This window comes from Urocitellus parryii, chromosome 6 (genome assembly GCF_045843805.1).
Source record: "Urocitellus parryii isolate mUroPar1 chromosome 6, mUroPar1.hap1, whole genome shotgun sequence".
NCBI lineage: Eukaryota > Metazoa > Chordata > Mammalia > Rodentia > Sciuridae > Urocitellus > Urocitellus parryii.
This window is the reverse complement of record NC_135536.1, coordinates 66,079,999-66,095,202: the sequence shown is the minus strand read 5'-3', so window position 1 is coordinate 66,095,202 and position 15,204 is coordinate 66,079,999.

Here is a 15,204-nt window from a genome sequence, read left to right as displayed (position 1 = left end):
TTCTTATTTTTTTTTAAATTTGACTCTTCTAGTTTGATGAGATTATTCTTATAATTGGATATTCTCCTTTTCATGCTGCTCAGCATTTGATGAGCCCTTTCAAGATTAACACTTATACCTTTTATCAACTCTTAGAAATCATCCTCATAACTGCAAAACTTTCTACCCTGTATTACACAGCCTAAATCCTGGAACTCCCATTGGTCATATGTTGAATCCTAAAATGTTCATTTTTCTTATTTTCTATTCACATGTTTTATACATACGTATCTTTCTTTATTTTGGAAGATTGCCTTGATTTTTATAATCAAAACTTGCAGTTGATTTTAAGGTGTTTTTTTTTTACAGAGTATTTTATTCCAAGAGTTAATTCTTTGATTATTCCTTTATCATGTCATTCTATTCTTGTCTTAAATGCCATGTCTTCTCAATTCTCTCTCAAAGTATCATCAGATTTTTTAAGGTTATCTTCTGTTTCCTTGAACAGCTCTGCCTCCTCCAGGGTCAGTTCTTTTTATTTCGGTCTTTTACCTACTGCTTTTCTCCCTCATATATTGTTCATGCACATTCAAATTGGAGAGACACACCTGAGTCTTCTAAGTAGCCGGTATGATCTTTATCCTGCTTGCAAGGAACTGTATGATTATTCACCCCAACAGACCTCTGTCCTGGATGGAGAGACTGATGATAAATTTGTGCATCTGGAAGGGACATAGTTAATGGTAGTCTTCACTTCAGAGTGATAATGAGGAACAACCTGCCCAAATTCCAGAAGTAAAAAAAAAAACACTTTATTCTGGGATAGCAATGCCTCCCCAAAATCTTTGCTCACTAAAGATTGCTCTCTTTCTTCGGCTGGGGTTGTGGCTCAAGCGGTAGTGTGCTCGCCTGGTATGCGTGCGGCCCGGGTTCCATCCTCAGCACCACATACAAACAATGTTGTGTCTGCTGAAAACTAAAAAAATAAATATTAAAAAATTCTCTCTCTCTCTCTCTCTCTTAAAAAAAAAGATTGTTCTCTTTCTTTATAAAAGTGCCCACTTTTTGTCTTGTTTTGCTTTTTACTTGTTTGTGTTTCAGTCTAGGAACAATTAAAGCATCTAGTTGTTCCACAGATGGAGGCCAAGGAGGGGGGCATATAGGGCCGACTCCTGCAGCTCTTTTCTTCCTTTTGAGCTCCCCTTTGGTACCTTCTTCTTCACCAATGGGCACATGAGTCACAAACTCTGAAGTTTCCCTGGAAGATTGGCCCTTAGCTCCTCTGCAGGCCCCACCTCTGGCTTTCCCTGCTTTGCTTACTTACCAACACCCTCTAATTTACCTTCCTCTGGGAATTTCTTAAAATCTTGTATTCACCAATGATCTTTCTTTCTGAACCCTTTGCTGTTATAAGCTTCTTCCTTTACATGTTTTTCTAAGTCCCAAAATCTCAACTGGGTCTTTGAATAGGGTGCTTTATGAATGAGGCCAGGTTTTGCATCTTGAATCTGAAGCTCCCAATACTTGTTTTGAGATGTTTGGACAAGAAGGTGGTATTGCCCCTCCACTAGGGCAGAGAGGGGACATCAATGGAGGCCATCTGTAGAGGACAGTTATGCCCAAAGACTGGCCCTGTTGTAAGAGCCATGAACCACACATGTCATATGGCAGCAGGGCAAAGAGGCCAGACTAGAAGACCCTGATACAAGTCCCTACAAGTGAGTCATCTGTCAGACTCACATAAATAACTGGAGATCACCTTGACAGCAGAAGGTTTTACTTTCTACAACTGGGCAACAGAAGCTCATTTTAATGTATGTATGAATAAGAAAGAAAAGAAAACCTTATATTATAGTCCAAAATGTTCTTTAGAAATTTGCTTCCATAGAAATGTCAAGTTCAAATGGAAATCAATTTTTAGGACATAGAAGGTCACCTCCTGGGACAAATTTTTGCTTGGTATAAACATTTTGCCTATCAGAAATTTAACCCCAGGTAACGGCAAGAAGATATGAAAGTTGCCAATGTTATTAAGATTCTATTAAATGTTTGGAATTCTATATATCTTACTTTTTAATCCTCACAAAAATATCATGCAATCCATTCACTTATTCCTTCAGTTAAATTTAATGAATAGTTTATGTATACCAGGGGCTATGCTAGGCATCAGAAGTACAATTGTGCATGAAAACAAACACTTGTATGTGGAGGAGACTGACTTTAAATAATTACACAAATAAGTATAAAATTATAAGTGCTATAAGGTGCTGTATGATTCAATAAAAATGCATAAATGGGAAACGTACCTAGTATGGGGAAAGAGACAGAAAGATATCACCATGGAAACAGTGTTTGGCCTGAGATCTAAAGAAATAATGAGAGTTAAGCAGTTAAGACAGTTTTTTATTCTTTTTGTATAAAAGACACTAAGAGACAATTAGTGAAATTAGTAGTATATTCATATTAAGGAGCAGAGGAGTATTCCAAGCATGTGTTACCAAAAGATGTAATACATGCAAAGGTCCTGGGATAGGAGAAAGCATGGCATTTTAAAATTCATGAAAGAATAATCATTTGGAAATCACCAAAGTAATAATTTCTAAAGACTCATCAATGGATTCTAACACTAAAAGACAAAAGTTTATTATTTTATGTAAAAGTTCATTAACATAGTCTCAGAGTATCTCCCCACAAGGTTAATTTATCCCAAAGGAAAAAAAAATAGTAACTTTACATTGGAGAAATCTGACAGACCTCAGATTAATTATATGATCCAAGTAAGATATCAGCACTAATGGGCTGACCAAACATCCTGATACAATACACTAAAAAGATACAAAATCACTTCTGGGATAGTCCTGCCAAAAAACAACAACTTGTATCTAATCTTGACTAATCATACACAAACCCCAAATGAGAGACATTCTAAAAATAATTGCCCAAGACTCTTCAAAAATGCCAAGGTTACAAAAGAAAAACTGAGGAATTCTTCCAGATTAAAAAATCAAAGGAGAAGGGGCTGGGGATGTGGCTCAAGCGGTAGCGCGCTCGCCTGGCATGCGTGCGGCCCGGGTTCGATCCTCAGCACCACATACCAACAAAGATGTTGTGTCCGCCGAGAACTAAAAAATAAATAATAAAAATTCTCTCTCTCTCTCTCTCTCTCTCTCTCTCCTCTCTCACTCTCTCTTTAAAAAAAAAAAATCAAAGGAGACATGGCATCTAAGTTGAATCTCATCTTGGAGCAAAAAGATAGTTTTTTATTCTTTTTTGTATAAAAGACACTAAGAGACAATTAATGAAATTAGTATATTCATGAATTTATTTATTATAGGACTCTCAAAAAGTTCAGAAAAAAAGAGAATGGTTAGACGCATGTAAATTTTAGCATTTGAGGAATATGTGTTAACAACACCCAGGAATTCTTTATACTAGTTTTGCAGCATTTCTGCTAAGTAGTTTGGAACTACTTTACGATCGAAGACTACAAAAACAAGAAGACTTGAAAGAAGACTCCATGAGGTTCTATAGACAAGAGTGTGAGGCAAGGGGAGGCTGAACTTGTAGGGAAAAGCTAAACCATAGAGTCCTTGAAGATCTTGATCAAGATGTTGGCCAATCTCCTGGAGGTAATGAGAAGCCACCAAAAGGCACAGGCGGGTAAATGACATGATCAGACAGCATTTTAAAAAGACCAGTCTGGCTATTGGGCAGAGGAGAACCAAAATAACTAACTAGAAGGGAGACTAGTTAGCTGGGAATGAGTGGGGATGGGAGATGGGAACATGGCTGACCTCACCTTGAGAACAGGGAGAAGCATAGAGAAAAAAAGAGGGCAGGGCCTCAAACTCCACCTCAAGGACTCTGTCATCTGTGTTCTTATCTTCACTTCATAGATGAACTGAAGCCATGGTGACCTACTTAAAGTCACACACCCAGTAAGTGGCAGAGCAGGGGTCAAAAGGCAAGCCCATTTGACTTTGCCCAATCTCTGCCTTCCCCAATAAGCTCCTTCCTCAAGAATCTTACTTTTTCTTCTTTTCTAACTTTATGCAAAATTAGAAAGGAATCAAAATGTATTCAGAAGTGGGTGACACGGAACAAGAGATTTTCCTGTCTTCCTTTCTCTGGATGTCCAGTTAATGAGGTTCTTCTCAATTCCAAAAAATAAAAAGCTGTACTTTTTTTTTGTACAGGTTTTCAAATAGTTTCTCTTCAAAAGCATATTAGACTTTCTTTATAATGTAAATAAATTCTTTGTTATAGTTATGAAGAGTCAGAAAAATCCCTCTTACATACACACAGTTGGTTATAAATTTCCAAGGTTGGTGAGTTGGTTTCTCCTTGAACTTTACCATTTATCTCCTGCTAACATGTCAGCTAACATCTCAAGGAGAAATTTAGAACCAGCAGTGGAAGGCTTAGCCTGACCCCAACTTCAAATTGCAGTAATCCTGATTGTTCCTCTAGCTCCACATCCCAGGCCATGGCTACATGCATGGAAGGAGGAAGTGAATATGTTACTTAGAGATTTTATGTCAGTGATTCCATTAGTTTTTCTTGAGTTACATGAAACAAACTCACAGCTGGCTTTGGACATCTTGTAAAGCAGCCTATAATAACTCTGGCTTATGAGGCTGGTTGCTGGAGAATCCCCAGGGCAGTACGGAGAAGTGTGAGCGGTCAGCCTTAGATCCTAGTTAACAGAAGCATTTAGAGTGACAAGCTAAAGGCTAGAGGGACAATGATATGAGATTCCTGGGTAACTCAAAAGCCCCATTTGGCTTATGAACTGTTTGTACACTTCGTAAGTGCATTTATTTGATCTTTTATTGTGCTTTACAAACAGCAAGTATCCCCACGTGCAGGCTTTAATGTAGCTCTGACCCCAGGCCTAAGAAATCTTCCCTAAATCCACAATTACCTTTTGAGGAATACTTTATTTTTCAGACAAGCAGATAAACACAGGATTTCAGTTGTGGGTCCAAACCATGTTAATTTGGCCTCTTATTCATTTGGGGCCTGAGTTCTCTGGCTATGGTGTAAAGCTTTCCTCGGGCAGACTTAGGTTAAAGAAAACCTTGAATAGCAATAGCATCTCTTAATCTCATGGTAACCCCAAGACCTCTCTACTCAAAGAATCATCCCCCATGTACTACACTAAACTTAGTGTGACCTGACGGGCACTCATCAAAGCTCTTAGGTTCAGTAGGTTAACCTGGAGTGGGCAGGAGAGTTAAGCTATGACCAAACTCCTCTTTATAACATCCCTCTTCCACTTCCTGTCCACACGTCACAGAAACACAATGGAATTTTACATCTTGAAATCATGCCAGAACACAAACACAGTGAAAAGAATAATAGCAAATATTTACTGAGCACTTACTGAGTGCCTGATCCTGTGCTGAGCCGTTCACATATACTATTTTATTGATTCTCACGACAGCTCTGTGAGGCGATTACTATTATTATCCCCATTCCACTGATAAGGAAATACTCACCAAGATTAAGTAATATCAGTAAGTGGCACCTAGCCAAGGACACAGAGTGAAACACAACCCCGAATAAACCACCAACTCTCTAAGCAGGAGCCTCCCAAACACAATTTCCTCCAATTTCAGTAATAACCAAGACAGTTTTATGGCAAATAATCAGCCAGGACAGCATTTGATATAAACAGTCTCATAAAATAAAATTGAGCTTCTAAAGCCCACTTCACAGGTATTCCAGCAATGTGATCCCCTGGTAGAACAAGCTTTGCTCATAAATGATTGTAAGCATTTATAATAATACAATTTATATCCTTGCTGTGATTATTCTTCTGCACACAAGAATTCTTGTTGAATTTTTTCAACAATTTTGTTGAAGTACAATGTTCACACAAAATGTGCACAAATCCTAAAATGTACAGTTTATGGATTTTCACAAAGTGAACACAGCTATGTAACCATCACTGACATCAGGAAACAATACAATTAATACAGAAGTAGCCCCCATCCCAAAGTTATTATCCCAACTTCTATCACTAAAGACTCATTTTGCCTATTTTGAGCTTCATGTAGAATCATACATTATACACATTTTGTGTTCTGACTTCTTTTGCTCAACAGTATGCATGTGAGATTCTTTATGCATAATTGTAGATGATTTATTTTCATCGCCTAATAACGTTCTATCATATTAATTGTTCTGGTTCATATTGATATGGATTAACTGTGTGATAACTGTAGGCAGTCAGCATGTGACTGGAGGAGATGGATCACCAGGAGCATGACTTTGAGTTTCTATTTTCTGGTGAGCAGAGTTCTCTCTCTGCTTCTTAGCTGACATGTCCTGAACTTCTTTCCTCTGCCACCATGTCCTGCCTCACCTCTGACCCAGAGCTATGTGGTCAGCCAACTATGAACCAAACCTCTGAAACCCTGAGCCAAAAATAAATTTTTCCTTCACTAAGTTGTTCTGCAGGTTGTTAGGTAACAGCAGAAAAAAAGCTGACTAAAACATTAATATATCATATACTTTCATATATTTATTCATCCCATTCTTGATGAACATTGGAGTTGTTTCTAATTTTGGATCATTACAAATACTGTTGCTTTGATCATTCTTGTACATACTACAAATTTTGATACATTTCTGTAGTGTATATATCTAGGAATGAACTTGGTAGGTCATAAGGTCTGTATCTTGCCAATCATAGTAGCTGTTGCCAAACTGCTTTCTAAAATAATTGTGTCAATTTGCACACCCATCAGCAGGATATCTAGTATGTGAAAACTCTCATTGTTTCACATTCTTGCAAACATTTGGCATTTTCAATCTTTTCATTCTAGTTATTCTGATAGAGAAGTTGTATGATCACACAGACATGGTTTTTATATTCACAGTTCCCTAGAAACAAGAATCACAGCACACCAGGTAGCACATCTCTCTTTCTCTCTCTCCCTCTCTCACTCTCTCTTTAAAAAAAATGATATGGTCAATTTAATTTTGTATGCTTATTGGACATTTGGAAATTCTCTTTTACAAAGTACCTATTCAAGTCTTTCTTTTTCTCATCTTAAAAATTTGACTCTCTGTCTTATTGATTTGCAAGAATTCCTCCCACTATTTATTTTATTTTATTTTAATTATTTATGGTGCTGAGGACCAAACCCAGGGTCTCACACATGCTAGGAATGTGCTCTACCATTGAGCAGTTTCCCTGGCTCTTTTTCCTACATTTTGATATGAGAACTTGGTTGGCTATGATGTATTACAAAAATATTTTCCCATTATATGGATTTCTTTTTTACTTATGATGAACAGAGTCATTTTTAAATGTAATCCAGTTTACCAATCTGGAGAGTTAATACTTTTAAGGAATATTTGCCTGTCTCAAGGTCATGAAGATACTATCCCCTGTTATATTATAGAAGGTTTGTTGTTTTACCTTCCATCTTGAGAGCTATAATCCATCTGGAATTTTTATCTATGGCATGATAGGAGTGAAAATTCATTTCCTTCCATATGTATATACAATTTTACCAGTATCATTTCTTCAAAAAAATAATCCCTTCTGCACATTATTTCATAGAGATTTGTTTTAAACTAGATGAATGTTTATGTGTGGATCATTTGTAGACTTACTATCCTCTCCCATTGGTCATTTGCCCTTTAAAGGCTGCCTACATTCCTTGGCATGTGGCCTCACCTCACTCTGACCTCTGCTTCTCCTGGTGCATCTCCTTATAGAACCTATTGCTCCTGTCTTGATCTTGTTAGGGCCCTTGTGACACCGGGCTCACCTAGCTAGTACATCTCAAGATCCTTAATTTAACCACATATAAAAATCCCTATTGTCATGTAAGGTAACATTCATAAGCTTCAGGGATTAACTCATGGACCTGTTTGGCAGGGCCATTATTCTGCTTATCACAAATAATACCCATTAGAATTCAGTAACATCTTCTTTACAACTGAGCTAAAAATAGTCAAATACATTGGCTTTTAAATGAATTTGGGCATCTGTTTAGATTTTATCTTTAGCATTGTTAACATGATCCTAACTTCTAAAAAATGGCATTTTAAACGTCTAGGCAGCCCCACATGAGATTCTGAACCTGCAAGACAGCAGACAGTCATGTCTTAGAGCCAGCATGCTAGACGACGTTCTCACTAGACACGAAGGCTACACTCTCGACTGAATAGTTTTCAAAAGACTTTATAATGTCCTTCAAGTGTGGAGAAATAAAATACGGATCATTTGGCCACTTTTCTGAAAGTGCTGGATAACCCATTTTTTTTCAAGTAATTTTTTTTGAAAACAGATATCCTGAGGATAGATCATCAACTACTGTAATACTTAAGCAATTGTTTTTCACATGATCCTTTTTCCTTTTATACATGGACCCTCTCCCCATCTGAGGCTCTTTTTAGCATTTACTCTGCTTGAGGCTTTTTTATATTGCCTCCCTGCCATCACCACTGCCATCTAAGGACTTGAGGCTGCTTCTTTCATAAGGTAAATATATCAGGTAGGATGACCTAAACATTATAACAGTGAATACCAAAACTGAAGTGGATTAGCACAATAAATATTGTTTCTCTCTCATGTCATAGTCCAAAGCGGACTGGCGGGATATGTGGACCTTTCATGTTCCACGGAGTCATTCAGGGACCCAAGGTTCTTTTCTTTTGAGGCTTCATACTGTTCTGACTCTGTAGAAATTTTTATTCAGCCAATAAATGAAAGAGAGAAGGTTCACACATGGGAGAGTATCACAAACCAGGACTAGAAGCAGCATTTGTCACCTCTGCTCACATCTGATTAGACAGATTTCAGCCACTTGATCCCACCTAATTAATTATAAGAGAGTCTGGGGCGGGGGGGGAAAAATCTAGCTTGTGAGCCCCAGGGAGAAAAGAAAAATATTTGGTGAATCATGTAGCCAGTTTATGTTGCAACAAATATCATGTAATATTGCATAACACATGAGTGTAGCATATGATGATATTGATGATATAAAAATTATACATGATCTGCATGCCTTGACTAGCTCTTGTGGACAGGGATTGTGTTATCACTTTGTCTAACACTTACAGTAGTTGCCCAATAAATGTTTCATAAGTGAATCATAATGTATTAAAACTAAAACAGTCCTTGGAGATCATCTAATCTAAACCTTTCATTTTTAATGTGAAGAATCAGAAAGCTAGAGATGCTAAGCACTTTGCCTGTGTTCACTTGCAGGGCTGACACCCATTTATCTCATATCCCAGATGGAGCGAGACCATCTTTTTAAGCCAACTTGTTTCATTTCCCAGACCAAATGAGACTCCTTTTTGTAACAAATTTCTCAGAAGTTGAACATCTAAACAAGTTATTATTTGTTCCAATGAAGTCTCCTTGGGAGTTCCTATGGAAGTCAAATGCTGCTGCCATTTTAAAAATTCATGGAGCTTCATTTTAGGAATTGCTTTCATAGCCTATGGCATTTTCTCTAGAATTTCACTAATGGTGGCTGGTAAATATTCATCCTTTGAAGATGGTTTTCATTTTGAGAAACAGAAGTTGTTTAGATCCCACTTTGAAAGATAAAAGTTGAATGTAGGTGACCCACTTGTGCAATACTGGTTTTGGTCCCCCCAAAAGTAAGGCTGTGTGTTTCTATAGGATGCACAGTCATGAGGATCCAGGTCTTCCCATATGCTTTTTAACCCAGCTGGGGGACTATTTCACAAGAGGAGACCTGTGGGCATTTTGAGCAATGTCCTCATTGTTGGAATAAGTTAATGGTATCCTAAGGTGACTACTTTGAAGAGAAATAAGGGGCTCTTGACAGAAATGCCTATGTTACAAAATGCCCACGTTAACTTCAGGAGCCTTAGGTTCTACTAAGAAACTTAGTTAGGCCCACATTAGCTCCCTGTTCAGAAACCAGCCACAGGGTGGGAGAAAGAAGCGTTATATTTTAAATGAGGGGAAGATTTCTGGATAAAACGGCAGAAAGTTGGTAACTAGATATACTCTTTTCTGGGGAAATATGAGAACAAAAGACAACAAAATGCTAGAAAGGGGCTTTGCCCCTCTTTCATGTTCTAGTTCAGAAGCTGAGAGGACTGAAACCACCACGTGTGCAGAGAGAGGATCCAAGAAGAGGATTTCTGCCTTCACCATCAACAAGCCTTAGATTGAACTGACCTTTTCTCCTTATACATGATAAACAAATAAATCAGAAACAACACCCTCTTCGATAAACTGGGAGAACTGGAGATCCATATGCAGAAGAATTAAATTAGACCCTTGTCTCTCACCAAATAAAAAATCAACTCAAAACAGATTAAGAATTTACATGTAAGACCCCAAACTTTGAAACTACTAGAAGACATAGGTCTAAGCAAGGATATTTTGAATAAAAGCTCAAAAGCACAGGCAACAAAAATAAATATAGACAAATGGGACTACAGCAAACACAGTTTTCTGCGCAGCAAAGGTAATAATCAACAAAGAAAACCTACAGAGAGGAAGAGTTATGTTTGCAAGATATACATCAAATAAGGCGTCAATATCCAAAACACACAAGGAACTTAACAATAGCAACAATAAAAATGAAAATTGAGTAAAAGACCTGATTAGATATTTATCAAAAGAAGAAATACAAATGGCTAACAGATACATGAAAAAAAAATGTTTGGGCCAGGGTTGTATCTCAGTGGTAGAGTGCTTGCCTAGCATGCGTGAGGCATTGGGTTCAATCCCTGGCATCACGTAGAAATAAACAAATAAAATAAAGGCACTGTGTCCATCTGCAACTAAAAAAAAAGTTCAACATCACTAAGTATTAGGCCAAACAAACCTACATGAGATATCATCTCACTCCAGTTAAAATGGTCACTATTAAAAAAAAAAATCAGCCAGTGCATGCCCATAATCCCAGTGACTCTGGAAGACAAGACAAGAGGATTGCAAGTTTGAGGCCAGCCTCAGCAACTTAGAGGGCCCTAAGTAACTTATTGAGACCTTGTCTCAAAATAAAAAATAAGAAGGGCTAGGGGTTAGGGATGCATCTAAGTGGTTATGTGCCCCTGAGTTCTATCCCTAGTACAAAAAAAAAAAAAATCAAGAGATTAGCATTGAGGATGTAGAGAAAATGTGACCTTTATACACTATTTGTGGGACTATAAAACAGAACAGCCATTATGGAAACCATTATGAAGGTTCCTCAAAACGTTAAAAATAGAACTACCATATGATCCAGCTATGTCACTACTGGGTATATATCCAAAGAAAATGTAATCAGTATGTCAAAGAGATATCTCCCCTCCTATATTTATTGGAAAACTGTTCACAATAGTCAAAATATGGAACCCCCTAAGCATTCATTGATAGAGGAGTAGATAAAGAAAATGTGTTACATATACAAAATGGAGTATTATTAAGCCACAAAAAAGAACCAAATCTTATAATTTGCCTGGAGGAATTTGGAGGATATTATGTTAAATAAATAAACCAGATACAGAAAGGCAAACACTGGATGATCTCACTCATACATTGTATGTAAAAAGTTGTTTCACAGAAATACAGAGTAGAATACTAGCCTCCAGAAGAGAAGAGAAAAGAGGGAATGGAGAGAGATTGGTTAGGGGATATGAAGTTATAGTCAGGAGGAATATAAATTATGGTGTTCTTCTGCATTGCAGGATGACTAGATGGAATAATAATATCTATCTCAAATAGCTAGAGAGGTTTTTGAACATTCTAACTACAAAGAAATGATGAATGTTTAAGATGTGGATATACTAATTGCCCTGAATTGATGATTACACCACGTATTCATGTCATGAAATATCACCTTGAACCCCAGAAATATGCACAATGATTATGTGTCAACCATAAATTAAAAAAAAAAAGAAAGAAAAAAGCAAAAGGAACTCCCAATGAGAGTTTGGAAACCAATAAAGAGAAAACAATTCTGGAACAGTAATGTCCAGGGTTTTGCCTTCAGTTGTCCCAAGTCAAATTGAGGAAGAGGAAAGTCAGAATTCAGAATTAGTGCTTTTCTTTTGTCTATCTATATAAAAACTGAAATGTTAGTCTCATTACTTTAAATTCACACCTGGCCTATAGCGAGGTACTCCGTGCCATTTCCCTGACTATTCAATTTAAACACTTTCCAACTGAGTAATCACCCTCTTTTGGTAAATTACCGTCTCAAGCGAGGGCACAGGAGGAAGGAAAGGTAAGGTGTGGCATGAGCTTCCTGGGCGAGTGACCTTCTGCTGTAATAGGATCTTCTCTGAGATAAACATTTCTGAGGAAATGGAAACCTGTAAACATGTGACCACGAAATAATTACCTAAGGATTCAACCAAGACCCCAGCCTAGAAGGCCTTTCACTGGCTTCTTCTACCCACAGAATCACACAGAAGCTCACTATGATTCTACGGTGACTGGGCCACCCTTCCTCAGGCTGAGCTGTGATGCCTCTTGACTGGCATTTCAAGAAAATGGGACGAGCTGTCAACCACAAGGACCCACCCCGCCTGCCGTGGCAGCTGGGCCTCTTCCAACATGGTGCTGTTGGCCTTTAGTTCACACTTACCGGAGGCAGCCTGAACCCTGCTGAGCTCTCCTAAAAGCAGTTGTTCACAGAAACCAACATCAAGGGTTTCCACTTTCATTTTCCTACAATCACCTTCAGACTACGTTGTCCTCAGTTAACAGTCAAAAGCTGATCCTTCTGTCTGCCAGTCCTGCCAACTCCACCTGGGAGGAGGGACCCAGCTGGGCTCTTTTCTGGCTCCTACATCTTCAAAAGTAATAAAGCCTCAGCAAATGGGATTTACCTGTCCATTTTGCTGATGAGGCAATAGGAAAATTAGAAATCATGTTTCCGTCTAGAGCCATGCTGGACTCCACAAACTTGCTAACTAAAGCAAGAAGTTGTGGCCCCATAGTTAAGTCAGCAGCCAGGATCAAGGCTCAGGGAACCAAGGTATTGACTGAAGAAGGGGCATTTTTAAAGTAGCTATCTTTCCATTTTAGAAGAAGCCGCTCTGATAATTGAGGATTGTTTAAAATTTGATTTCCTCTGTTGAAAAAAAAAAAAACAACTTAGAAATGCATAAAATAGATTCCCTGGAGATCAATATAACCCAGAAAATATAATAATGCAAGGCCCTTCGCAGCTGAGTTTTTATTTGTGCCTCGCTTCGGAAAACCAAACCCCTAAGGGGTCTGAACCCAAGGTTCATTTATTCTTAATAAGCTCCATTCCGGAGGCCCTGTTACCCTCCAGCTAATGACAACACTGCCAGCAGCTAGGGTAGCTGTCGTCCAAAAAAGAGTGAGAATCTAATTGAGATAAGAAATAAGTGTTGACTCATGTCAGCATTTGTTAGCATCCAGAGCCCACGTCTTGTGTTTCTAAAGATCCATTCAGCATGCATTCTCCAGCCTCTTGCAAGAGAGAGTATATTTTGGTGCTAATTAAGATGGCACTTAACACAGAGGCAGTTACAGGCAGATCCTCACACTGTCCCCTCCACCATCCATAGATCAGATGCCACTTCTCTCAGAGAAGCTGGTCCTGACCCATGGGACACAGAAGAGCCTTGACAATGTCATGTTCCTACTGGCTGTCTCCTCATCCCGGGAGTCTTCCATCCAGATGGGAAGTCATGAACTCAAGGAATTCAGGTGCTTCCCCAGGAGGCAGTCAGGGCTCCTGGACTCCAAGTCTTAGTGAAGGATCTGGGGCAGCAACTTAGCTGCACAGCTGGTCGCTTGGTCATGTCAAGCAATCACCCTTCACAAACATTGCATAAGTCACTTTTTTCTGGATTCCTAGTCTTAATAATTTAAGCGATCCTCCCTGTTCTCTCAGTCAGCCCTGTGTACAATAGCAATGCATTTTCAAAATGGCGTCAGTGGTCCAGGCAGTGGTGCAGAGGAACAGAATGAAATAAACTGGCATACAGAGGATTGATTCCTGCTCTAAATGAGCCTGGGTTGTGTTTCCCTAATGGAACAAGAGGAGGGTCTTCCTGGTTAAAGAGACATCAATGCAGACAGAGGGATGTTTTTCATAGAAATAGTGGTGAGGTAACACTGGAAGGATTTCCTCATTTCTAGGTTCCACCTATCTTTGGTCTAGTTCAGGAATAGCTTTAGAGAATTCTAGAGTTTTGCCCTCTCCTGAACTCAGGATTCTGTAGCCTCCCAAGGCACCTCACCACAGAGGTAGACTTGTAACATGCTAATAATTTGGCCTAACTGCTCCCCAGAAATGGCGGCACCTTGTTCCATAGGCTGTCTAATCCTATGGGTATTCCTTCTTTTTATTTTTTTGATGGGGGTGGTTTCTGGGTATTGAAGTCAAGGGTACTCAGCCACTGAGCCACATCCCCAGCCCTATTTTGTATTTTACTTAGAGACAGGGTCTCACTGAATTGCTTACTGCCTCACTTTTGCTGAGGCTGGCTTTGAACTTGTGATCCTCCTGCCTCAGCCTCTTGAGCTGCTGGGATTACAGGCGTGCATCACCACACCTGGCCCCATGTGTTTTCAAATTCAAGCATCCTATACACTCAGATGTTTAAACAAGAGCCTATTCATTATACTATGGTAGACAACAAGGATGGTGAAATTTAGCTCGCCACTACCTGCAACAGATCTTTTGGTTCTAAGAAGGATACTTCTCTCTGTGCCAGGAGTAATTCTGTTTCCTGTTAGTCAGAGGCATCAGTCTGGGCTTAAAAGGTTTCCAAGAGCAGGGTACCTTTCTGCTACAGTCCCAAGATTTTTCCAGGTTCAATTCTCTTTCCTTAAATTTACTTTACCAGAAGAAGGAACTTATTTAAACTTACTTCAGTATGGATAACTATTCTTATCTTGTGTAGCAAAGACTACACTTTTTTTTGTTTTGCATTTAAGAAATGCTGACAACCCAAGATTACATTTGTTGAATCAAAATAGCAATAACAGAAGATAAACATTTTCTTCACTAACCTTCATGTTGTCATCTTTCAAGGCAAGCATACTTTTTAAAAAGACACTTGCTACATATCCTTGACCTTGTCATTAAACTAGTAATGGCTATAATGTATTGAACATATACTATATACCAGGTATGATTGGCATAAACAGAGCAAGGAGAAGAGATCATGGGAACCTGAAGGAAAGTGTAGTGACAAAAAATGAACAGAAATTATATGACTAGGAATAACATTTAGTTATGTGTT